Genomic DNA, 26,642 nt, shown 5'->3' on the forward strand with positions numbered 1-26,642 from the left:
AACGGTTTTTGATTCTTTCGACCATTACGTCTAGGTCACCAATGGATTCGTCGTGAAATAATGGCTATGGAAACGATTCACCGGTGAAGGGACAGCTCGCACACATGATTTCGAACAAGAGGCAGACAACATTGCCAACTTTTTGGAGATGCATCGGCAACTGCCAGATCAACAGATTCATATGCAACTTCTGGATAATCTTGTCGAGCATATGTGGGTCCACACTGGAAATCAGTAAACTTTGCCTCTAATTTTTCAATTATGCACTATGAACAATATTTATGTTTGGAACTTTGGATCATGTACTATTAAGTATAAACTATTTGTATTTGTGTGCAACAAAGCTATGTTTGTCAAAATGATCGACGTGCATGTATTTGCATGGATTTGGTGTTTTGAAAATAGGGACCGTGGTTGCAAATGCCAAGTTTTGATGCCTGTCCGGTCATTGTCAGTGGGCGCGTCCGGGCGTGTCGGCGAGCGTATAGGGATTCGGATTAGCTACTTCCGGTTGTAGATGCTCTAAGCTCATACAAATAGATATTTGAAACCTACTCAGGTATTTTTATCAATTACTATTATGTAGAGGGATTGGTAGATCATAACCAAAAGATATCGATCAAAGGCAATGATGCAACTGGTAGAAGTAGAGAAAAGAAAGATCCACGATGCACAAGAGAGGCGGACCCCTTGCGTTTTGTCAGTGGTCCGGTGGCTCCCAGTTCTGGCAATCCGTCATTCAGTTGTTGCCTGTCCTCCGCATTGGGACCTCCATCTCGGTGGGATCAAGGACTGACACCCTATTCTGGTTCGATAGGTGAGCTGGCGATTCGCCATTCGCGGTCCTCTTCCCAGACCTATTCTCCATTGCGATTGACCCTCGGGTCTCTGTCGAGACGACCCTTATTGACTTAGGGCGTCTCGCGTTCCATCGCCCTTTTGGGCCCGCAGAAATAGCCTCTTGGGATGACCTCTTAGACATCATTGTGCTCCACGAGCCGGACCTGGAGTCGACGCGCGACCATGTGTCCTGGCGCTTAGAGCCCTGGGCCGATTCTCCACGAAGTTCCTCTACCGCGCCATCGAAGCCACCCGGCCCCAGCCCCTTTCGAGGTGACCTGGGCGATCCGTCTGCATCTGAAGATCCGAATCTTCTTGTGGCAAATGGATCCGCGGACGTATCCCGTCTGGCGTCGAGGTGTTAAAACATAATGGCTCTGGCGATGGGCTTTGCCCTCTGTGTGGGACTCCAGAGGATTCGAACCACATCTTCTTCTCATGTGTCTCGGCCCAGTTTCTTTGGAGTTGCGTGCGCGAGATGTTCGGTGGCAGTTGGTGCCACACCAACTTCCCGGACCTCTTTGTCGAAATTCAGGCCTCGCCCCCTGCCACTACTAGGAAAAGGGCTATAGATGGAATGGCCACTAACGGCGCACCAGACATGTGGTGCGCCACTACTATATAGCGCTGGCGCACCAGACACACGGTGCGCCACTAGTAACATTTTTTTTCCAAACATAATAATGGCGCACGAGGGCACAGTGCGCCATTACTAGTTCTAACTAGTAATGGCGCACCGGCCTCATAGTGCGCCACTACTATTTTTTTTTGCAAAACTACTAATGGCGCACCAGTGTATAGTGCGCCGCGCACTGTTCCCCGGTGCGCCATTAGTGTATATTTCATGGACACTTGATCTCGATCCCCCTCCATCTCGATCGCTATCCCACCTCGCCAGATCCATTCCCCCTCGCCGCCGAGCACCCCCCGCACCCTCTACACCGCTCCACCGGCCGCTGCCGCCGACCCCCTGCACCCTCCCCCGCTCCACCGCCGTCGACGACCCACCGCACCCTCTCCTGCTCCACCGCCGCCGACGACCCACCGCACCCTCCCCGGCCCGCTCCACCGCCGCCGACGACCCCCCGCACCCTCCCCGGCCCGCTCCACCGTCACAAATGAATGCAACTAAAATTGCAAAAAAAAAAACAAATTTGATTATATTTTCAAATAACAAATTTGATGATATTTTCAAATAATAAATTTGATGATATTTTTTCATATTCATAAATATTTTCAAATAACAAATTTGATGATATTTTTTAAAAAATTATTACTGTTTCATATTTATACACTAGTAGGAAAAGGGGCTTTTACCTCGGTTCATAAGGGCGTTTAGTCCCGGTTCTGGAACCGGGACTAAAGGGTCGTTACTCATGCCCTAGCCCTTTAGTCCCGGTTCTTACACGAACCGGGACTAAAGGCTGTCCACGTGGCCGGTGCGTGGAGCCCAGGCAGGAGGGCCTTTGGTCCCGGTTGGTGCCACCAACCGGGACCAATAGGCATCCACGCATCAGCACCTGGCAGGAGCTGAGGTTTTTGTTTTTTTTTGAAAGGGGGGGTTTGGGGGTTTTGGGGGGTTAATTTAGGTTGTTATTAGGTAGCTATTAGAGAGAAGTGTCCTCTCTTATATCTCCGTGCTTGGTTTACCAACACTACGTACTGCTATGCCTAAACATGGCTTAGATTGAAGTGAAGGCAACATGTGGTGCATGTCGAAAGTAATAATCCGGACTTGATCAAGTTTGGATTGTACTACTTTCGACACGCACCACATGCATGTTGCCTTCACTTCAATCCAATCCATGTTCATTTCACCCGCTGATATATAATAACTCTTCATGCGCGCATCATGCATCATCATATATAATAACAAGTCCTACTAATCATCATCATACAACTTCTACTCGTTATTAATAACAAGTCATACGATCATCATCCTCACAGTCATCGAACCAACCCTACTTAATTGTTCTTAGCACATGATCATCAGTATTAGGTAGGACCGAAATACCCTCTTTAAGGTAAAATAGCATAAAACAATATAGACCCTGACTCTCCATTATGGAGAATGGAGATCATCCTGTCTCCAATTCTTGCGCCTCGCTTCCTTTTGCATCCAAGAACCTCCTTGCGACTGTCCATACATTTTTTCCATTCTTTGATTTACATGTCTCCACTTCTTTTAGAAATCCGGTATGGACAGTTGAGATTCGTAGGATGACCTGGTTGTATACTCAAAACATCAAGCCTACCATTCTGATACATCAAATGAGGCACACAATCCTCTAGGATTATCTGTTGAAAAACATAGTAATAACTTCATAGTTAGCAATGATAATGTACTAGTTTTAGAACTATGCAAAATATGCACGGATGTCGTAATAGTAAGAAATCTTACCAGGGTATCTTCATAGTAGTTACCGTAGTTTAACACGTGCACTAGTGGCACGTATTGACCATAATGTTGAGGAGTTTGATTGTAGATATTGTAATTCTCAATATCAGTACAAAATCCGACCAGATGAGTTTTCTCCTTATAAGTTAACTCAGAGCCATCGGTGTAGTAGGTTCTGTCTACCATGTTCCGCACATTGTTTGAACAATCAAAATAAGCTGTCAATGAAAATAAGCTGTCAACTATTTTGAAATGAACAATATAAATTAGCTAATAACTATGTTTGAGAAACTCACATGGCGGTAGAATTGGAGGCGTATCAACAAGGACCCAAATGTCCATATTGTCTTGCTCGATGTCAGGATCACCAAGATCCATGGTGACAAGCATACCCTCATCAAAACCATACATCTTGCAAAGTGCTTCCCAATTTTTGCAACCAAAATGGGTTACGCTCTCAGAATTATACAGCTTTACTTCAAAATCTATATCATGATGGGTCCTTAGGTGAATTTTCTTTGTTTCCATACTTTCATGGTCTTCAAAACCCATCCTCTCCAAGACGTAGCGTCTTGCATGGCATGGGATAAGCTAGCCGAATTGTAAAAGATGAAAAGTACACGTTGAAATAGTTGAAGTCGTGCTTAATTACGAAAAAATAGCACTTGTCGTCGTTGCGTACCGTTTCAACATCGAACGTCTCCTCCAGCTTAATACTGAAGCGCCGATCTTCGTCCAGGTGAGGCCTGTCGCACTGACCTCGGTCGTCGTGGCACCAGTCGCACTCCCCCGGGAGACTTTCGTCGTCCGAGTACGACATTTCCTATGTTCATAATTCAAATATTAAACATCTACAATTAAATATATGTACTAAAAAACCTAAGTTAGATCATTACTATTCATCACGGGTTGACTATCGGTTTGTCGAGTCTTTTCTTGAAAACTCTCAGCTCACGTGGTGTATACATTCGACCGTTGGTGATGGTCGCTCCTCCCTTTGTCCCCGTGTGCATTACACCAAAATGTCTAGCTAGCACACGGGAACAAAGGAGAAGCGACCCCCACGACAGCAGTCGGGATTCTTCGTCCTCTCATATATATATGGTGGAACTCTCCCTCACTGATTCCTCTCTGACATTTGCGACCGTCGGTGATGGTAGCTCCTCCTTTCGTTCTCGAGTGCATTACACCAAATTGTCTAGCACACGGGAACGAAGGAGAAGCTACCCCCACGACAACAGTCGGGATTCTTCGTCCTCTCATATATGGTGGAGACTCGACAGACTTACAGTCAACCCGAAATATCGTTTAATTATCTTTCTAAAAGAGGATTTGGCTGGTCTCACCTCGATGTCGGAGGGGGCGGTGACGGGGACGACGGCGGGGATGATGGAGGGGCCGGGGGCTCCTAGATTTCTGCGAAAACTAAAACCCTATAAGCTATCAACTAATCATAGTGCTCTCCAATTTTAGCATTCAAAGTAGGATCGGAGTAGTTTTCCACTTTGAGCATTCAATAAGCAAAATGAAATCACAAAATAAAGTAGTATTCAAATTAGGATGCATTCAATTATAAGCAAAACTACATCATCTCCATGCGTCCATACATCGTCGAATATTATCACTAATACACCTCGAATACTATCATACATATAGCATCGCTAGTACAGCTAGAACAGTACCGCCCGACGGGTATCGGCGCGGGCGATGGACACCCAAATGGACGGAACCATCACAGGATCATAGCTCTAGTGAGATCCCTGAAGAACCTGCCAGGTATTGTCGAACCTGCCCTCCAATGCAACCATGTAGCGACGGACGTGCTGGTCCTCCTCACTGACACGGTGACGTACCACCTCCGCTGTGTCCGGAAGCCTCGGCACCGTCACTAGCCCACGCGAGCGCCACCAAACAAGGATCGGGTCAACGACGGGCTGGTTCCTCACCAACCTACGCCCACCGGAAGGTAGCACCTCCCAAAACCAGCCCGGCGGAGCCCAGTCCCGGACATGGCCCCTCTGATCAAGCCGGCCTCCTCCGCCGAGTCGACGACGAGGATGCGGGATAGGCATCGTCGACGTCGATGCGGGAATAATTGCTTTAACTAAAAAAACAAACTAGTTCTATTAATTTCCTTGCTAAAAATAAACTACTTCTATAGTAAAATAAACTAGTTTTGTTAAATCAACTAGTTCAACTACTAATTAAGCACTTACTATAAATAAAATAAAGTAGTTTTATTAATTAATCAACTAGTTCAACTACTAAGCACTTACTATAAATAAATAAAATAAAGTAGTTCTTACTAAAAATAAACTACTTCTATATATAGTAAAATTTAATAAAATAGTTCTATTAATTAATCAACTAGTTCAACTAGTAAGCACTTACTATAAATAAATAAAATAAAGTAGTTCTTACTAAAAATAAACTACTTCTATATATAGTAAAATTTAATAAAATAGTTCTATTAATTAATCAACTAGTTCAACTACTAAGCACTTACTATAAATATATAAAATAAAGTAGTTCTTACTAAAAATAAACTACTTCTATATGTAGTAAAATTTAATAAAATAGTTTTATTAAATCAAATAGCTAGTTCAACTACTAAGCACTTATAACCTAAAATCATATAGCTACATTATATTCATACATACATAGTTCTATAAAATTGTATGAACATTATATATGAACATTATATTCATACATACATAGCCACATCCATTCATCATATTCTACCACATACATATATATATACATTATATATATGAAAAAATGCAATGAACAAAAAAATAATACAAATTATATGAAAAAAAAAATAAACAGAGCCGTGGCGTGGCGGCCGCTCACATCGGGCGACGGAGGGCGACGGCGTGGGCGGCGGAGGGCGACGGCGTGGGTGGCGGAGGGCGACGGCGACCGCGGCGGGCCGGGGGCGGAGGGCGACGGTGACGTACGGGCGACGGCTCGGGGGCGCGCGGTGGAGGCCGACGGCGACGGCGGCGGGGGGCGGAGGACGACGGCGATGGGCGATGGCGTGGGCTCGGGGGCACGGGCGACGGCGACGGCGGCGGGGCAGCCTGGCGGCGTAGATCGAGCTCGCGGCGTCGTCGGGCGGGGGGAAACTGGCGATGGAAATCTGAAAATTTCCTAAGTGCCGCTTATATAGCAAAGGATTTGGTCCCGGTTCAACGCACAAACCGGAACCAATACCCACCCTTTAGTCCCGGTTGGTGGCACCAACCGGGACCAAAGGGGAGCATTGGTTCCGGTTGGAGCCACCAACCGGGACTAATGTGCTGGCGCGGTGCGGTGGGAAGTTTAGTCCCACCTCGCTAGCTGAGAGAGCTCAGCACCTGTTTATAAGCTGCGTTGCAGCTCAGGTGCTGAGCTCCTCTCTAATATGCAGGCATTACATGCCTACCTTTGTCACTGCCATGTTGGGCCTATTGGGCCTGCGGGCCTGCATCCTGGCCCATGTGCAGATGGGTTTCTAGTCGTATGCAGGCCGTGTGGCCCATTAGGCGGCATTTTTTTATTTTTTCCAGTATTTTTTTGTTTTTTGAATTATTTATTTTCCGTTGATTTTTGCTTTATTTTTTATTTTTTTTGCTTTTAGCTCAGAATAATTATAAACTTTCTGTTACTCCATTAGTTTCCAAATTTGAATAGTTTAAATTTCATCCGGAAACTCGTCTGTTACAAAGGGATTTCATTTTTTAAAACTTATTTGAACTCCTGACTTTTTGTGTGTTCAAAATGCACCATTCAAAGCCACATCATCATTTTTCAATCCTTTCTGACTTCATTTGTTATTTTTCATGCATTTTACTAATTATTTTGAGCTATAAGACCCTAAAATTGAAAAGCATTTCAAATGAACTCTGAAAAGGTTGAAAGTTGGCATGATATCATCATTTGATCCACATAGCATGTGCAAGAAAGTTGAGAGGGTTACGGCAAAACCTGGCTGCACTTCGTGTACAAAACGGACAATCTCTTTCAAAGTATCAGGATTTCATCCGGAAACTCGTCTGTTACAAAGGGATTTCATTTTTTAAAACTTATTTGAACTCCTGACTTTTTGTGTGTTCAAAATGCACCATTCAAAGCCACATCATCATTTTTCAATCCTTTCTGACTTCATTTGTTATTTTTCATGCATTTACTAATTATTTTGAGCTATAAGACCCTAAAATTGAAAAGCATTTCAAATGAACTTTGAAAAGGTTGAAAGTTGGCATGATATCATCATTTCATCCATATAGCATGTGCAAGAAAGTTGAGAGGGTTACGGCAAAAACTGGATGCACTTCGTGTACAAAACGGACAATCTCTTTCAAAGTATCAGGATTTCATCCGGAAACTCGTCTGTTACAAAGGGATTTCATTTTTTAAAACTTATTTGAACTCCTGACTTTTTGTGCGTTCAAAATTTATTTTACTGCTGCTATTTTTACTTAATTTATTAAGGTTTATTTATTGTAGTTACTATAGTTTATTTTATTTTATTTTATTAAGGTTTATTCGGTTTTATTTATTTTATTAAGGTTTATTTATTTTATAAATATAAAAAAATGAACATAGATGCACTTATAGAGAAAATTCAACCTAAATTCATAATAAATTTCTATGAAATTTACTATGAATTTAGGAGAAATTTCCTGTATAAGGGCATCTATTTTCACTTTAAGAGAAGCTCAACAAGGCATAGAGGGACGGGCTTATAAACTGGTGTGAGCGCCCTTCGGTTGGCGAGGTGGGACTAAACACTGGCCGCAACTAGGACCAGCCCTTTAGTCCCGGTTTGTGGTATGAACCGGGACTAAAGGGTGGTGGGCCAGGAGCGTGGCCCATTGGTCCCGGTTTGTACCACCAACCGGGACCAAAGGGTCCATACGAACCGGGACCAATGCCCACGGGGCCCCGGCCGGCCCCCTGGGCTCACGAACCAGGACCAATGCTCACATTAGTCCCGGTTCATGACTGAACCGGGGCTAATGTGAAAACTGCCCTGTGACCTAAGCCATGTTTTTTACTAGTGATATTCATTTTCTAAAAAATTATTAGATGCAACAAAAAATACTAATAATAAAAATTACTTATGGCGCACCTCTGGCTGGTGCGCCATTGCTATATAAAAAAAAGATTACTAATGGCGCACCGATCGTGGGTGCGCCATTGCTATGTAAAAAAAACATTCTAATGGCGCACCGCTTCGGGGTGCGCCATTAGTAAGTTTCCCCCTTAGCTAATTCCTCCCTCTCCCTCGCCAGTCCACCCGCGCGCTCACCTGACCCACGACGCCGCCGCCCCGACCCTCGCCGGACTCCACCCCCGCTGCCCCCGCACCCCCACCACTGCAGCTCCCCCGCGCCGCCGCCCCCGCGTCTACCCGCCGGCCCACCTCGTCTTCCATGCGCCAAATCGAGCGGCGGCCAGGTAAATCCCTCCTGACCCGCCGGCGTCCACCTCGACCTCCCTCCTCCCCTCCATTCCCGCCGCCCCACATCTCTTTATGGCTCCGTTTGACGGACTCCTCCACCTTCCCTTCTCTCTGGAGGATCGGACGAACTCCATCATTGAGCAGAACCGGGGCGAGCTCCAGCCCTACCCACCTGCGTCCAGCGCAGGTATGCTCATCCCCTTCCCGCCCCTCCGGCTGCCGGCGTCCGCCCTCCCTCTCCCCTGTCACCCATCTCTGATTGTTTTCTTTTCCAGTATGAATCTTGCTTTTTGATGGTTTCTTCAACTGCAAGTTCATTGAATTTACAATGTGATTCACTGGTAGTTGTCAATGTGTAGGTTTTGTAGTTGTGCTGATTTTAAAATTGATGTAATTTACACGAAGATTTAACTGTGATAGTAACCCATGATGAAGAACAGCAACTGACCCAAATTGGGAATTCAGTCGACTGGCACCCATCAGTCCCTTTTTGGTATGCAATGGCTCAACATAGCAGAGTGGATGATCCATTGGATTTTCAATCGACAACTATAGGTAGCCTGCTATAGTGGTGGATTTTCTCTAGCCTCGGCAGCAGTAGTCCAACAACAGATTCACCAAATGAGTTCCGATTAGCGGTCCTACCATGTAACTTCTAAATCACTTTAACGGGTGCACATGACTTTCCGATTCAAACTGCGGCTAATAATTGATCAAAGATGATAGAGTAACAACCAGATTCATCCGAATTCAATAACCGTTAGGAAAATTTTACTACATATACAAGAGATTGGAAGGATCTTGCAAGCCCTCCCTCAACACCTAAATACTCTGCACACATCAGGAGTGTACCTTGGTGATTTTACAAGTGGACATCCTCTTTGCAATCAGGTCGGCCGGTCACAGCCCTGTTCGTGGCCATTAACCGGCCTGATTTAAAGCCGCACCCTACGACCATGTCATCGGTTTGGGATACTTCATGGAGTTTTGCTGCACAATTAACTGCGTGTGCTCATCAAAAGCTTAGTAATAGTCATTGCTAGGAACATTAGAATTTGATAAATTGCACGATAGTTGGCATGAGAAAAGGATAACTATGTTACGTTCTGACTGAACTGCTTGGTTGCCTTTGTGGTTCAGGGCTGAATGATGTTGGCATATCCAGGTTTTCCTCGTGTGAAGCGGCTAGCAGATCAGTCTACATCCATCAACTTAGAGGGCTGCTATGCAGTTGTGTTTAGTGAAGTAGTTAGTGTACTATACTTGCAATAGTTTGCTTGGTCTTTCTTTGGTTTCAGTTAAGTTATTGTTAGATTTTCCTCTCCATTGCTCTGAGTGGTGCTTGTGTTTCTACTTGTAGAAATGTACCATGAGTGGTACAATCTAATTTACTACTCGGGAATTTTGTCAACTTGTGACAATAACTTAATGCTATATACATCAATGCTTTACTACTTGTGTTTCTACTTGCAGAAATGTACTACTCGGGAATTTTGTCAACTTGTGATGCTGCTGCTGTACCCCAAGAGGCCCTTGAGTTTGCCGAAATGTCGATTAACTTCCGTTCTGGCAAATTCGGGTACTCCATATGTCCTATTTTCAGCAAAGGTCATGCTGAAATTTTCCGTGAATTTTAGCATGACTTTGCTAAAAATAGGACATATGGGGCACTTGCGACTAATGCATGGGCCGGGGTATCTTAGTACTTAATTAAGTAGGATCAACTGCCTCTTGTGTTATACATATAGAAGTGTGATATCTACTCATAGTTATTACTAATGTCAGTTGCTCGTCATCGATAAACCCTAATCTGGTAGGATGACCTACTAAAAAAGCCCATACCACATATTCTATTTGGATGGCCTTGCTAACCCTTGACCATAAATACTTGAGATGGATGTAGCAGGCTTAAAGAAAGAAATGTTTTTAGGCCAACTCCACTGGGCCTGGCTGAAAATGCACAAGTGTGCATGACTAACAATATTCTATTGTAAAGCTAAACAGGAAAGAGGAACCACTCATCCTAACCATTTGCTCTCAAAATTACCACTTCACTTCTTACTACTGAAAATCTTAGACCATCTCCATTCACCAATTGCTCAAACCAGTTCGAAGGGCGTGTTTTCACCACACTGTGGATTATCTTATTGGACCCAACAGAGATGATGTAGTTTTGAATTATGAACATAGGAAATGTCGTCATCAGACGACGAAAGTCTCCCGGGGGAGTGCGGCTGGTACCACGACGGTCGAGGTCTGTGCGACAGGCCTCACCTGGATGATGATCGGCGCTTCAGCATTAAGCTCGAGGAGACCTTCGAAGTTGAAACGGTACGCAACGAGGACAAGTGTTTTTTTCATAATTAAGCATGACTTCAACTATTTCAACATGTAATTTCATCTTTTACAATTCGAGTATAGTTTATCACATGCCATGCAAGGCGCTATGTCTTGGAGAGGATGGATTTTGAAGATCATGAAAATTTTGAAACGAAGAAAATTCACCTAAGGACACATCATGATGTGGATTTTGAAGTAAATCTGTATAATGCTGAGAGCGTAACCCATTTTGGTTGCAAAAATTGGGAACCATTTTGCAAGATGTATGGTTTTGATGAGGGTATGCTTGTCACCATGGATCTTGGTGATCCTGACATCGACCAAGACAATATGGACATTTGGGTCCTTGTTGATACGCCTCCAGTTCTACCGCTATGTGAGTTTATCAAACATAGTTAATTATTAACTAATTTATATTTTTTATTTCAAAATAGTTGACAACTTATTTCCATTGACAGCTTATTTTGATTGTTCAAAAAATGTGCGGAACATGGTAGACAAAACCCACTACACCGATGGCTCCGAGTTAACTTATCAGGAGAAAAATCATCTGGTCGGATTTTGTACTGATCTTGAGAATTACAATATCTACAATCAAACTCCTCAACATTATGGTCAATACGTGCCACTACTGCACGTGTTGAACTACGGTAACAACCATGGAGATACCCTGGTAAGATTTTTTTACTATTACGACATCTGTGCATCTTTTGCATACTTCTAAAACTAGTACATCATTGCTAACTATGAAGTTATTACTATGTTTTTCAACAGAGAATCCCAGAGGATTGTGTGCCTCATTCGATGTATCAGAATGGCAGCCTTCGTGTTTTGAACTTATATCCAGGTCATCCTACGAATCTCAACTGTCCATACCGGATTTCTAGAAGAAGTGGAGACATGCTAATCAGAGAATGGAAAAAATGTATGGACAGTCGTAAGGAGGTTCTTGGAAAAAAAGGAAGCGCCGCGCAAAAATTGGAGACAGGATGTTCTCCATTCTCCATAATGGAGAGTCAGGGTCTATATTGTTTTATGCTATTTTACCTTAAATAGGGTATTTAGGTCCTGCCTAATACTGATATTCATGTGCTAAGAAAAATTAAGTAGGGTTGGTTCGATGACTATCAGGATGATGATTGTATGACTTGTTATTAATAACGAGTAGAAGTTGTATGATGATGATTAGTAGGACTTGTTAGGATTAGTATTACTTTCGACAAACTCGCTACTCGCGGTCTCGAGACTTGTAATGTTCTATCTTTGTTCGGTCTTTTGAATTCGGAGACTAATATGATGAATTGTATTCGGAGACTAATCTTCTATTGTATTCGATGAATCTGCTGTTGCTGCGTGGTGCTGTTTATATTCTGTCCAATAATATATTTTGTAATCTGTGCAAATATCAGAAAAAAATCCCTAATATACATACTAATGGCGCATCACCCCAACGTGCGCCATTAGTATGCCAAAGGATACTAATGGCGCATCACCCCGCAGTGCGCCATTAGTATGGCAAAGCACATGGGTAAATATGGCCCCCTGGGAGGCATACTAATGGCGCACTGCATGGTGCGCCATTAGTATCTGGTGCGCCATTAGTAAAAAATACTAGTGGCGTGGTACTAGTGGCGCACCAGTAGTGCGCCATTAGTAGGCAAAACTGGTGCGCCACTAGTAGGCCTTTTCCTAGTAGTGTGCGTGTCGCCACATTAGGTGGCTAACCATAGGTGTTCTTGCCTGGACGCTCTGGACGGTTCAGAATAAGCTAGTCATCTAGCATATTCCCCTTCGACGGGCCATCGACGTGGTGTTCAAACTTTGTGGTTTCTTGCAGCTTTGGCAGCCTCTTAGCCGTCTCCAGGATTGGGACGCCATCAACATCATCATCTTCGATCTCCGTGCGATGGCTCTCCGATTGGCGCCGCCGCTTCCACCGCCGCCTCCTGAGCCTGTAGTACCTTTTGGCTCTCCGGTATCACCGGCTTTTTTGTTTCTTTGGGCTTGTTGAGCTGTGTCCTCAGCAGAACCCCCATGTACTATTTGTTGTGAGACCTGTGTGTGTGTGTGTTTGTGGTTTTGTATGTGGTACTTGGTGGCCTTTGGTGGTTTGCTTTATTTATAAAGCGGGGCAAAAGCCTTTTTGGTAAGAGAGGTGCGAGAACATAGTAAATACTCCCTCTGTAAACTTTTATTTGAAGTTAGGTGAAAGCATGAAGTGAATGAAAAATCTTATGAGGAAGGGATAAGGAAGGATGGCCTAGAGGAAAGATGCAACACACACCCTGCCATGAAAGCATGTTCAGGTCCGCCTTCTGGAACAAGAGGCAGACAACATTGCCAACTTTTTGGAGATGCATCGGCAACTGCCAGATCAACAGGTTCATATGCAACTTCTGGATGATCTTGTGGAGCATATGTGGGTTCACACTGGAAATCAGTAAACTTTGCCTCTAATTTATCAATTATGCACTATGAACAATATTTATGTTTGAACTATGTTTTGAACTTTGGATCATGTACTATTAAGTATAAACTATTTGTATTTGTGTGCAACAAAGCTATGTTTGTCAAAATGATCGACGTGCATGTGTTTGCATGGATTTGGTGTTTTGAAAATATGGGCCGTGGTTGCAAATGCCAAGTTTTGATGCCTGTCCGGACAATGTCTGTGGGCGCGTCCGGGCGTGTCCGCGAATGTATAGGGACTCGGGTTAGCTACTTCCGGTTGTAGATGCTCTAAGCTCATACAAATAGATATTTGAAACCTGCTCAGGTATTTTTATCAATTACTATTATGTAGAGGGACTGGTAGATCGTAACCAAAAGATATCAATCAAAGGCAATGATGCAACTGGTAGAAGTAGACAAAAGAAAGATCCACGATGCACAAGAGAGGCGGCCCCTTGCGTTTTGTCAGCGGTCCGGTGGCTCCCAGTTCTGGCAATCCGTCATTCAGTTGTTGCCTGTCCTCCGCATTGGGACCTCCATCTCGGTGGGATCAAGGATTGACACCCTATTCTGGTACGATAGGTGAGCTGGCGATTCGCCATTCGCGGTCAGATTCCCAGACCTATTCTCCATTGCGATTGACCCTCGGGTCTCTGTCGAGACGGCCCTTATTGACTTAGGGCGTCTCGCGTTCCGTCGCCCTTTTGGGCCCGTGGAAATAGCCTCTTGGGATGACCTCCTAGACATCATTGTGCTCCACGAGCCGGACCTTGAGTCGACGGGCGACCGCGTGTCCTGGCGCTTAGAGCCTTGGGCCGATTCTCCACGAAGTTCCTCTACAGCGCCATCGAAGCCAGCCCCACCCCAGCCCCCTTCGAGGTGATCTAGGCGATCCGTCTGCATCTGAAGATCCAAATCTTCTTGTGGCAACGGATCCGCGGACGTATCCCGTCTGGCGTCGAGGTTTCAAAACGTAATGGCGCTGGCGACGGGCGTTGCCCTCTGTGTGGGACTCCAGAGGATTCGAACCACATCTTCTTGTCATGTGTCTCGGCTCAGTTTCTTTGGAGTTGCGTGCGCGAGATGTTCGGTGGCAGTTGGTGCCACACCAACTTCCCGGACCTCTTCGTCGAAATTCAGGCCTCGCCCCTGCGTGTCGCCACATTAGGTGGCTGACCATAGGTGTTCTTTCCTGGACGCTCTGGACGGTTCAGAATAAGCTAGTCATCTAGCATATTCCCCTTCGACGGGCCACTGACGCGGTGTTCAAACTTTGTGGTTTCTTGCAGCTTTGGCGGCCTCTTAGCCGTCTCCAGGACTGGGACGCCATCAACATCATCATCTTCGAGCTCCGTGCGATGGCTCTCCGATTGGCGCCGCCGCTTCCACCGCCGCCTCCTGAGCCTGTAGTGCCTTTTGGCACTCCGGTATCACCGGCTTTTTTTTTCTTTAGGCTTGTTGAGCTGTGCCTTCAGTAGAACCCCCAGGTACTATTTGTTGTGAGACCTGTTTGTGTGTTTGTGGTTTTGTATGTAGTACTTGGTGGCCTTTGGTGGTTTGCTTTATTTATAAAGCGGGGCGAAAGCCTTTTTCGGTAAGAGAGGCGGGAGAACATAGTAAATACTCCCTCTGTAAACTTTCATTTGAAGTTAGGTGAAAGCATGAAGTGAATGAAAAGTCTTATGAGGAAGGGATAAGGTAGGATGGCCTAGAGGAAAGATGCAACACACACCCTGCCATGAAAGCATGGTGAGGAATAGCTAAGTAAACTGTCATACAGAGAATCTTGGAGTCCTCACTTGAAATTTAGTAACTGAGAAATGGTAGTAAAAAGGAACCAATTTTTTTGACTGAGAAGTGTCGGGCATGCCTGCGATAGTAGTTCTTGTGGAAGACTAATTCTCCACGGATGAGGATTAAACAATCGATCTTATAAACGCAAGTATGCATACAACATAAATAATGAGTCCAACAACACGGTGATCCCGTCTTAGACACCTGTGACGAGAACACAATAAATACACGGTGGTTTTTCACCCAGCTTTAGACCCTCAGATGGGTAGAAGCCCTACTTCCTGCTATGAACATAACAATGCGAGATTACAAGTTACAATTGTCAGATGAATCCGCCCCTCCCCCGCAAGTGTTCTCTGGCTTTATATAGGCAGACTAGATCGGCAAATAAGGAAATCTATCCTCCAAGTGCTTCCCGCCGACCGGTCTCGTGCAGTTACAACACACATATATCTCGTAATAGCCTATCCGGTATATAGTGTGTCTATGTTCATCTCCTCCAAGTGTCTTCTTTGATGCTTCGTGGTGTGGGCATGAAGGTCCATAGATGTTGTATCCATAAATCTAAGCAAGTCGACTCAGCCTGGTATACCACTCAGATGTTCTATTCATAATCACCGATAGTTCTAGACACTATAGGACCTCTCATGAAAATTGGAATGCAGATGTGCATTTTCAAAGAATTAGGACTACCATAGCACCTCTGAAATATGATTATGACCTCTAATGCACTTTACTCAAATCTAAGCATATATATAAACAACAGAAACATAAATGTAAATACAAGTGAGCAAATAAAAATGAAAATGAAAATATTCATTTCTTCAAAAAATTATGTATCGTAGAAAAAATGTTCATGTATCTACCACAAATAAGAAATGTTCATGCACATTTACTAAAATGTTGACCCTACACGTGCAAATGTTCCTATAGAGTCATGAACTATCCCGTGCCACAGATAAACATACCTTTTAGAGTAAAACTTAGTGACTTTTTCTGTTTTTCATACATTTTTAAAAAAATATCCATGACTATCAAAAAAATGTTCTCACAAAATAAAAGTTCACATATTTGAAAAGAAGTGTTGACTTTCAAGAATATATTCATGTATTTACCATAAATAAAGGGAAGAGTAAAAATGATGAATAGAGTCTTTAAAGATAAGTAAATAATTTGAAATCAAAAAACAAATTAAAAAGGTGAAAGTGAGAAAGCTTAAGGAAAATAAATACAAAATAAATATAAAAATAAGGTTAAAATAACATAAAAGTGGGAAAAGGGAATTGAAATATAAAAAAAGAAACCATAGAAAAAACTTAAAGTATAATAACAAAAAGGGTGGAGAACTGGAGATAAAATGCGCTCAACCTGTTGAGTTGGGCCCATCATAACAAATGTGTACGTGGCAACTCCATATTCCTCGCAATAAGCAGGGAATAGAAAAAAAAAATATTTTTCCTAAATAATAGATTCGTAGGTGCAGTTACATTTCAATAAGAAAAATACATTTACAACCTACAAGCAGTTTCACATATGTACCTAATAGCCAATTAGAGGAGAAAATTCTACCGTGCGACATTCATTCACCCCATCCAGGAGCAACACATCATGTCGCCACACTGTATGTAAATTTTTAGGGACCGTGATAATGAAACACTCGATGTGAAGGACACGTACCCATATATCATCATCTATACGTCCAACTCATCGAAGATTTTTTTTTAAAACTGAGTCATCAAAGAATTCAAATTCGAACATTAGCTAACTCGCCAAAGCATTAAGCATATCTGAAAAACGAAGAAGAAAAGTAGCATTTCAACTGAGTATACGCAAATTTTGTTTTAAATAAAAAAGTATAGTTGCAAATTCTATTTATAGATGTCTTTCCAAGCAGATACTTCACATATGCAGGCACTTAAAGTAGAAATTTGCCCTTAGAAAAATAGACCGGAGCTCTTGGGTGCTCCAACCCCTCCCACCCCTACCCCCCTATATGAATATTAAAATAAAAATTATCAGGAAAAATTTAAGAAAAAACTAGGTTTTGGAGATATCAATCTTGGGTGCCCAATCTACTCCCGTGTGATGTTTACCGTGAAAAAATATCAGGAAACGTATCCGTGGCGAAGAAATATAGTCTGACATACGATCCATCCAAACAGTTTTTTCTATACATAGGATTTTTTTTGTATTTTTACTGAGAATATATTTCCTAATATTTTTTCACGAACTTCACACAGGAGTAGATTGGGCACCCGGGTTTGATATCTCAAAGTTTTAGTTTTTTTGTTTGTTTTTTAGTTAATACACATATCGGGGGAGGAGCACCTGAGTGCTCCAAATCCCCTCCCTTTGCCCTTACTACTACTGAACAACAAGTGATTAAGCATATATACACAATGCTCTTTATTTTCTGTTATTTTTTGAGCGAGTCTTTTCCTTGTTCATTTGATTGGCGATTCAACTACCGTCCTTGTCGAGGCGAAAGGGCAACAAGGGAAATTGAATACCTGCCTCCTCCGACCAAAGCGGTTTTCCTGCCCCTCGCCAGCGCAGTCGCTGGTCCGTCTCGTCTCCTATGATCCTTGGATCATAGAGGCGCGGTGGATCCCAGTCCTTACCGGCAGGAGGGCCCCGTTTTAAGTGTTTTTTCAGTTTTGTTCGGGTTTGTGCCATGCACAGGAAGACAAGGCGGCAGCGGCTTCTTGAATAACGTTCTCCCCGCCTAGCCCCCGCCCCGATGGTGCTTCTAGCGTCATCGGAGGGCATGTGGAGGTTCGTCTCTATTGGAGCTCGTCTGATCCGGTCGGCGTTTGTCTTCGGTGGATCGGCTTGAATCCGGTCTTCGTTCGTTACGCCTGTGTGTCTGCAGGTTGGATTATTCCGATCTACGCTTCTCTTCATCGCAAAGGTTGTTGTTCTTGTGCGCTGGTCCTATGGGGTCTTAGCATGATAACTTATTGACTGTCTACTATAACAATGTTTGCCCGGCTCCGATGAGGGAGGGGCGACGGCGGCATCACGCCTTTGGATCGCTCCAGTGTTTGTAGTCGTTGCTAGGTGATTTATGGTTTTACTTATGGTGTTCTTTGTACTACCTTGACAATGACTAGATCGGAAGTTTTCTAGAAAAAAGCATATGTACACAAAAATTCACTGGTATGTGTCATCCATATAAACAACATTGTATGAAAGCTGCATTCGGTTTTGTTTCTACATCAGCACAAGCAGCTTCAAAAAGGTTTTGTCTGGGGAAAAGAAAGATGAGCGGCGTGCACTTGTCTAACCCGTTTATGATCTAATGTTATTTCCCACTTCGCTGAGAAAATGAATACCACATAGGGCACTCCAACTTAAAAGTATGGCCATTTGATTTGCTGGATAAAATACTGAAATATTGGTACATAAGAGGAGCCCACACTCTGTAAGACTGCACAACTAACAAGGCCACCACTCAGCACAGCACTTCTCTTCTCTTCTCTTGTCATAGCTTGTACGAGGAAGAAGGAGATCCATGGAGGGGGCCAAAAGAGCGGCCGCCGTTGCCGCCCTGTGCATGCTCATCCTCCTCACGCTGGCCAAGCTACCCCATCAGCAGCTCTCAGACGCCGTCTGCGAGTGCTACCGGCAGTGCTACGCCGGGTGCAAGGACATCACCTGGCCGCGGGTCTGCAAGGTCGAGTGCGCCGGCGGCTGCGGCGGAGCTAACGGCGACGACAAGGTTGGCTCCTGCAAGATCGCCTGCAGCATGGACCCCGTCTGCGGCCTGTCAACGGCCCCCGTCTGTAAGACGACACTGCGTTTGCTCCTTTTGAGGATGAGTTCTCATTCATGGACACTGATGGAACATGTGCTTGTTCCATTGTTCTGTTGATGCACAGGAAAGAAGGATCATCTGTTCTGTTCTTCTGATGACTTGTGCTTGCATTGTTGTTTTGTAGATCCAGCTGGTGTTGTGGCTTGTAAAAATGAGTGCCAAAAGAGGTGGGGTGGCCATGGTCACGCCAACTAACAAGGATTTGAAGAGCTTGTGCATCTTTAAATAAGTAATAAAGATTTGAAGAGCCGGTCGGTCATGGGATGGTGTGATGTCAAGCAGTTGGGATTGCTGCACCAATCAATAAAATGTGTTTCACTTCGGTGCACCACTTGTAAGAATGTTTGTGTATCTAAAAGTCAAAGTAAATTAGCTTATTGATGCATATGGAAAATCCCTGCTAGTTTTAATTTGGCTTTGATTTTACCTTTCCCTACTGGATCGCAAGAACAAAACTAGCAGCCTTCTTTTAAGAAAAAGGGTTTCCCCCGCTTTATATGTAAAGCACCATCACCTAACAAGTTGAAACCGGCCGATACAAACACACACACACACCGCACACACACCCAAGACTGGATACAAGGACGCCGAAAACGGCAACGCCACCCCAACAAACACCTAGTAAAGACCAGATGGAACATTAAGCACTACTACGGAGTTGTCAGGGTCCTCAACCGTGGGAGAGCCACCGCGAAGAGGAGAAGCCGTGTGTGACGCTCAATGGGCTCCAAGGCGGTGCCTTCAGCAAGGGAACGACACTGTAGCGTCGCCACCGCCCAATCTAAGGATTAGGGTTTCCCCTGGAGCACCGACAACAGATGAGATGCCGCGACGGCGCCTTCAAGAAGGGGACGACGCCAGAACGCCGCCCTCGGCCTGATAAGACAGAGCGGGTTTTCACCCCGGCCAAGACTCGTCGTCATCGAATTGGGTTACGGGCCACCGCAACGCCACCACTGTGTAGGGGAACGCAGCAGAAAACAAAAAATTTCCGACCTACGCACCAGCCTAGGACCACTATGGAGACTGCATACATGGTTTGATCTTTTTCGTTACCGACTCGTAGCGCAGCGGGAAGTAGAGTCGATGACGATCGGCGGTGCAGATCCCCGCAGCTAGGATTTACAACCTCCCAACCGCGAGGATGTATACCCTCATCTGCTCCTTAGACAGCCCTCCAGGAGGCGGTCGAACAGCCCCCCGGACGGTGTCGTGGACAGCCCTTCGGGAGGACCTTCGAAACTCGAACGGTCACTCGGACAGCCCTTCGGGAGGACCTTCGAAACTCGGACGGTCACACGGACAGCCCTTCGGGAGGCACTCACGAACTAAGACCGAAACTACGATCTCTCTACAGAGTTGCACACATACGGTGTCATCTATCCGGCAGGGCTTCGCCGTCCAGAACTAGTTCCTGCCGGAACCCAGACAGCCTTACGGCTCTACGAAACTCTTTTCGTGGGAGGGAGAGAAGAAGCCAGATAATGCATGGCATGTGTATGAGAGCAAGGGATGAGTGTGGAGGGCTGCCCCTCCACCTCTATTTATAGGAAATCCCAAGGGGGTAGGGTAGTTTCACAAAAAACCCAAAATGCACATGAATGAAGTCCTTCCACAAGGGCCTAGGAGTGAAACCAAGGAACAAGAGGGTCCCCAAGGGGGGATACCCCATGTGGCCGGCCACACCCCCATGAGGGGCCCAAAAAATGGCTCCTATCCATCCATGTCATCCCCAAGATCTTTTGGAGCAAAGCCCCAAAAGGTGGCTTTCCATAAAGTAACCATAAAGCTGATTTTCACTATTCACGACGACATTTTTCAGCGTCTGATCGAACTGAAAATATTTATGTGGGCTAAGAACATTTCCAGTACCCACTAAAATGATTTTCAACGCGTTCCGAAACAATTCCGGTTTTAGTGATTTTCATCTGCGAAACGCATCTGAAGTGGCTCCGGCAGCTCCGGAACATTTCCGGTTTTTATCTCAGAAAATTCCAAAAAGCTTCCAGAATGATTCTGGCATCCTCCAAGAATTATCAGGCATGTGCCGAAACCAATTTGACTTAAGGGTGTATCCCGAAACAACTTTTCGGTATCATCGAAACTTATCCGATGACCTCTCTCTGCGGTACGATTCCGCTGTCCGAAACTTTTCGGTGTCCGAAACTTTTTCGGTGATTTTCTCTCAGACTCCCTGTCTAGTATTCAGCAGATAGATGACCCTTAAGCGTGTGACCCTATAGGTTCGGTGAAGTATAGACATGACCCGGAACCCCTTCCGATCAATGATCAACATCGGAGCCGTGGACACCCATATTGACCCCTATACCCACACGAATAAATATTCGAGTGAACCTCCAGTTGCCGTGTGCTATTCCTGTTGCTTCGCGATATGTTACAAATACCCGAGGTGAGACATGTTGGCATTCCCGTGGATCAACAACTTGTCCACTATGCTAGTTACCTCGTTACCGGTATTGTTCTCTTTTCTCGTTATCGTGTTCCGGCATCCCCGTGATCAAATCACAAAGTGTCTGGCCAGACGATGATGGATACCGTAACACCGAGAGGGCCCAAAGATATCTCTCCATCGTCGGAGGAGCAAATCCCAATCTTGAGCTATCAAGTTACTTGACACACTTTTCCATGAACCCGTAAGCCGCCGTAATAGCCACCCATTTACGGATGACGTTTAACAAACCCCAAAGTTCATGAAGCAAGCATGAAGAAACTCGATACTCTCATGGTCTAAGGAATCATGCAAACGTTAACCATCTCTTTGTTATGTACCAATAAACTTGTGACGAATGAATCTCATAGCATAACATCATGCCGGGTCGATTCAACACAAATGTTCTCTTAACATTATGCCCTCAAGGTTGCTGACATAGACATGCCCATGATCAGGAAAACATAACCATCATGCAACACTTGAGCTAGTCTTAGAGGCCAGACTAGGAATACATTTTACCGTTTATTATTCCACACGTGCATATGAGTCTTCCTCCGAGCCTCGTGGTTATTGCAGACTCGAGAACCATAGCAGTTATAGCATGGAACATAAACATAATTATGAACTCGGAGATAAATAATATCATTTATTATTGCCTCTAGGGCATATCTCCTACAGACTCCCACTTGCACTAGAGTCAATAATCTAGTTAATGCTAATGCACTTTACACCTGTGGCACACCGGTGTAAATATGCTTCGCTTGTGGTATAGCCTGATGTCCAACGGATCTGACGACTTCAGTTCCGTGTGTATCTTTGCATGTCCTCGCGTTTTCACGTTTTCACAAAATTCATATTTTGTGTGGACTTGGCTTTGTATGTATGTGAATCACAGGTCGAACCTGGATTCCTCAGACTGAGTTATGGAGCAACTACCTGCAGTAGTGTCCCATTGTCAAAAGCCATCTTGGAACTATACTAAGTTCATGAATGAACTATATGATTCAACATCTTCTTTGTCGCTTCTAAAGCTTCAACATACTTAGCCCTTGTTATAGAATTCGCCACAGTAACTAGTTTGAACAAATTCCAACTAACTGTGCCACCACATTGTGTGTTACACAAAACCCTTAACTTAAATCGAAAATCGCACGGTGAAAAGATGAAGACTATCGATGTAACATTTTACAACGAACTCTTCATGATCTCCGCTTGCAAGAAAACATATCATCAGTACTTACTCTAGTACTCAATGACATCTTTCACTGTTGTCCCACGATCAGTACTTTGATCACTTTAGTATCCATACTCGCAACACCTTGGGAGTATCGGACATATCTGGTTGTTTTACATACCATGGAATACATGATTAATCCAAACACAAAAGTGTGTGGAATCTGCATCATGTATTTTACTCATCAGTGTTTTGGGACATCGAGTCTTGCAAAAACTCCTTCCATGTGACTTTGGCAAGAATCACTCCTTGGCGTTTTAAATGCTAAAAGGTTTTAGTCTTGAATCACTTATATGGAAACTAACTTGGGTTGTATTGGCATTTAGCCAATTCCGGAGTCAGGGCCCATCAACGCTTCCTTGTGTATCGTAGGTATAATGTTGTCTAACAACAATATCTCGTTTGCGCACCTGAGAGGTTTGCACGAGCCTTGCCTACGTGGTTCAGCTGCAAGTTCGACCGAAGTTCATACATTTTATTGTAGAGACTTCCGTATCAGTCGCAGTAGGAAACTCTGGAATTACTTCCAAGGTCTCTTTCCTTTGATCTGATGACTTAGATACTGTTTATCTCGTCGAGTTGCACTATTCTCCCACTCACCTTTTTGAAAGAACCATTCTCTTTAAAAGCACACCGTTTCGCGGCAAAACTATTTGCCTCGGTATAGTGAGGGAGGAATACCCAACATTTTGGTATAACCTACAAAGTAGCACTTGTCTGATTTGGAATAGGTTTGTAACCTTTTACACAAGCCCCATATTCCAAATGTTAAGAAAAGATATAACATGGTTGGGCGTACCATACCATGGCTTCATTTCAACAGACCCGATGTAGCTCTTTTCAGTGTAAAAGCCGCAGTCTCTAAAGCATCACTTTAAAAAGGATAATGGCAAATTTATTTATGTCATCTTTGACCTTACCATGTCATAAATGGTTAGATTACATCTCCACGGACTTTTCACTTGCAGTGGTGTTCCAGGAGGTGCAAGTTATGAAACCCCTTTCACAACTCATCAGACATTCGCTAAACATGTAACTCAAATATTCCTTTGTGCAATCAAATTGCAGAAACATAATTTTCTTGTTACAATAACTTCTACTTCATTTTTGAAAACCTTTCGAATGATTTCAAAAGATCCAGACTTCCGTCTCATCAAGTAAATATCCATATATCTACTTGAGTCATTTCTGAAGATAAATAAATCCACCACTAACAACACTTATCGGACTACACACATCAAATGTATGATCACTAATAAGTTTGTTGTTCGTTCCTTATTGCCTATGAACGGTATTTTAGTCACTTCACATTTCGGAGGAAAGTTGCAAGTGTCAGATGATTCAAAATCAAAAAGACTTCAAAATCCATCATAATGGAATTTTCCATGCGGGTTTCTCCAATGTGACCAAATGTAGTGCCACACTTGTGTGGTATTCTTTTAGTCTTGCGACATTTAGCGTCAGTGTTATGGATGTATCATATTGCCCTCAATATTCATAACATACGTCCCATCATGGATGGAAGCATGGCCCTTCATGTTATTCATAATACTTAACAACAATTGTTGTTTTTATGAACAACTCTTTTGCAACAAACATTGTGCAATGGGCTAGAGTGTATGAAACTCTAAAATGAATTATGAAAGTAAACCCAGAGGTATTGTATTATTATCAATATTCATAACATACATCTCATTCATAATGAAAGTATGGCCCTTGTGTTATTCATAACATCGAACATAAAAGGTTCTCTTATGAACAACCTTCTTGCAAGATACCTTATGCAATGGGCTAGAGTTTGTAAAACTCTAAATGAATTATGAAAATAAATACAGACGGCAATACACCGATGGAAGGTATAGTAACATTTACTATGTTCCCTGTGTATACCTTAACCTCATTTCTGGCTAGTCTTTTTAGGCCACAATAGCTCTTACAGTGATTCGCAATTGAATGCAATCGAGCGGGTATCTTTGTGATTAACTCACAATACCCAAGAATTAGTGATTAACATGTTTAACCATAATTCCCAAGAACTATATCTTTGACCAGCCTACTATACAACAAAAACTTGTATGACATTCATACATGAGCTGGATATTCCAGTCATCTTTCTTTCTGCCTTTTTACTTCTAACAGTTTAACTTTTAGTATTTCTCCTACTCGCAAAAGAAGCACCCAACTTAAGAGTGGCGTTAGCCCCGGACTTCCTAGGCGTGTAAGTCATACTAACACCCTTTGGACACTTCCTTTCTCTTTAAGTTGTTGTTTTATTCACCTTTCATTATATGACAGGCGTTCTTCTGGATCCCTTTCCCAACAGTCAAATGCATAGTAAACACTTTTACTAATACTTGCAAACAAACATTGCTTTGTTTGTATCTGAAAATAATTTTCAGTTCCATGAATATCATATAACTATCCCAACTTTCGAAGTTTGGGTTTCATGGAAGCAAACATATTGCACTTGACTGAAACGGAATTATAGCTTTTGGATCGAAGGACGAGAGTCACATGATCCATAGCTTTAGCGGGAGGATACGGAAAGCATGCGATAGGACAAAGTCCTTCTCGGCACTTTTGAGGACAATCCTCATATTACGTTACCAATCGTAAAGTTTTAACCAGATATTTAACAGTTATTCAATTTTAATAGGGAAGGTGGAAACGCGAGCCATTATTCTACAACTATTTTGCAAGAAACACTTAGACAGTGTTCATAATTAATTGCACTGAGAATTAAACATGTTAATTCAACAGTACGCTCCCACTCAAATCAATATCTCTCACAATTAATTTTGAGTGATACAAGATCCAGACTTCAATTCATCGCCATAGAATCATCATCTCATAACGGGAATTTTAATCGGTAGGCCAACTTGCCGATCACATCTCTATGTGACTCTTGCTCATCTTTCGATGCGTGTGTTCCGAGCTCAGGACGATCCTGCCATGAACGTCAAGACAACCAAGTGATCTTGCTGCGAGGTCTGACCTCACCCGCCTCACACTTCTCTAATCGTTCGTACCCATGCATCCATGGCGCACCCCGAAAAGATAGGTGCCGTGACGGTGCTACACTTGGGAGAACACTAACTACTTGATATTTTAAGTGAGAGATCACCCTAATAAAAGCGACTACTGCGCAATCAAGAAGGGTGCATCATAAGGGATAAACATCTCAGGCAATTCATAATAGCATGATATGGTATAGCCCTTTCTGACGGAGAAGTATTTCATTTCTTCGTCTTCGGCATTCGCGTCGGTGGTCACCTTCACGAAGATTGCCACCACCTTGTCGATGCACCAGATAATATTGCTATCTCTATAGCTAACAAAATAATGCATTACAACAAGGTTGACACGCAGGTCATTAAAATGCAATCATATGGCTCCAGCCATCATGCCGAATCATGACACGCAGGTCATGTTAATCAAATTACATCATATAGTCATCTCATACATAATCGAATTAGTATGAGCACTGCTATACCACATCACATGCACATCCTGCAAAACCAAGTTAGACGCCTCTAATAGGTTTATGCAAAATTTTATTTTACGTGGCTTCTAAGGTTTTGACTTAAACCGCAGCTACCAACGTTTTATCATCAAGTATGATTATTCAGGTTGCTAGATTAACATCTCGGGGTGTATGAAACACGGGATAATTAAATCTCGAGCCCCATACTAAACTTCGTCATACGCATGACCCCCGTGCAGATCATATCTGCAATGCCCTTTCATCTGCGAATTTCATCTTTCTTTTGACTACGGCAGAACCCAAAGAACTGATAGCACTTCCATGATCAATCAGGATCACGGATTGCCAGAACTTTGTCAAATTCCACCATGCTGTCTCGAGAT

This window comes from Triticum aestivum, chromosome 6D (genome assembly GCF_018294505.1).
Source record: "Triticum aestivum cultivar Chinese Spring chromosome 6D, IWGSC CS RefSeq v2.1, whole genome shotgun sequence".
NCBI classification, from domain to species: Eukaryota; Viridiplantae; Streptophyta; class Magnoliopsida; order Poales; family Poaceae; genus Triticum; species Triticum aestivum.